The sequence below is a fragment of the Sphaeramia orbicularis genome, chromosome 20 (assembly GCF_902148855.1).
Source record: "Sphaeramia orbicularis chromosome 20, fSphaOr1.1, whole genome shotgun sequence".
Lineage (NCBI taxonomy): Eukaryota > Metazoa > Chordata > Actinopteri > Kurtiformes > Apogonidae > Sphaeramia > Sphaeramia orbicularis.
This window is the reverse complement of record NC_043976.1, coordinates 12729227-12730797: the sequence shown is the minus strand read 5'-3', so window position 1 is coordinate 12730797 and position 1571 is coordinate 12729227.

The following is a 1571-nucleotide window of genomic DNA, read 5'->3' as shown; positions in this document are numbered from 1 at the left end:
CGCAGAAGTGATTAACTGAGAAAAGTTTGATGTGGAAACTTACCAGGTGTGTTAATACAATGAGTTTCCAGAACAATGTCCAAACATCTCTGGCAACCACATTAAAGGTGTCAATCATATGTATGACCTTAGATACGAGGGCTGTTCAATAAGTTCATGGCCTCACCCAGAAATACTGGTTGTTATAATACAGGATGTTACATTCTTTCGTGATGGGATAGTGATGCTTGAACATCGATGGACCAAGTGCATTGCTGTAAATGGAGATTATGTTGAAAAATAAAATATAAATTATCAGTCTGTGTTGTTCTGTTCTGGGTGAGGCCATGAACTTATTGAACGGCCCTCGTACAATTTATTTAACCCATAAAGACCCAGTGCTACACTTATGGCAGTTCCCAGATGCATTTTTCTCTCTATTTAACCTTTCTTAAGTCATTTATCTCCTTTTATTTTGATATTATCCTCTGTATTTTGTGTTTTTTCAATGAAAATTAATTTTTTTCTTTTTTGTAATTTATTGATCATGTAGAAAACAGGTGTCAAACATGCGGCCTGGGGGTTAAATCTGGCCCGCCAAAGGATCCAATCCAGCCTGTAGGATGGATTTGTGAAATACAAAAATTATACTGAAGATATTACCAACACTGGGTTACGAAAAAATGTTTTTTGCAAGTTGTCTAGGTTTTTTTAACTGAATTAGGACCATTTTGCACCGTTAAATCCAAAAATGACATCTGTTTTTCTCAATCAGGTCAGGGTTTTTTGCTAATTTGATTTTGAAAAATTTGATCTTCTCACAAAATATGATAATTAATACCAAAATAAGATTGGTAAGCACACTTTATGAAACTTGTGACTTGATTCCTGTTAGGTACAATGGTGTATTCACCGCAGATGTAGCAGAATACGTCAGGCTTATTTTTGCAAGATCTTCTAGTTGAAGCCATTTCATTCACCTGTAATATTAAAAAAAAACATTAATCATAAATTGGCAAAAGTAAAATCTTCAGAACTCGTTTATTGCAAGAAATATGAAAGAATTTTGTATCATATGATGTGAAAATGCCCATAAATGTAAGCAAAAATGTTAAAAAGCCAGTATGTAGCATAGTTCAGAAAGTTGACCTGATTGAGCAAAATGAATGTGATTTTTGGATTCAGCACACCAAAATGATCCTAAATCAGCTCAAAAAACTTAAACAATAAATTTGTTGTTGACCAGTGTAATCAAGGATGTCAAAATCACTTTAATTCAGATTCCACATACACACCAATTAGATTTCAAGTGGGTTAGATCAGTAAAATACTATTATATTAAACCTATAAATAATGAAAACAGCTAATTTTCTCTTTGTTTTAGCGTAAAAAAGTAAAATTACATGAAAATGTTTATATTAAAAAACTGTTTGTTTACAAAAAATGTGAATAACCTGAAATGTCTTAAGATAAATAAATGCAATTTTACCAATATTCTGCCTGTTATTAAATGTTTTGTACATTTGTAATTGTAAAGTAAGTTGTAATACACATGTGTAAATAATAAACTGATAATCTGAGGCATAAAATTG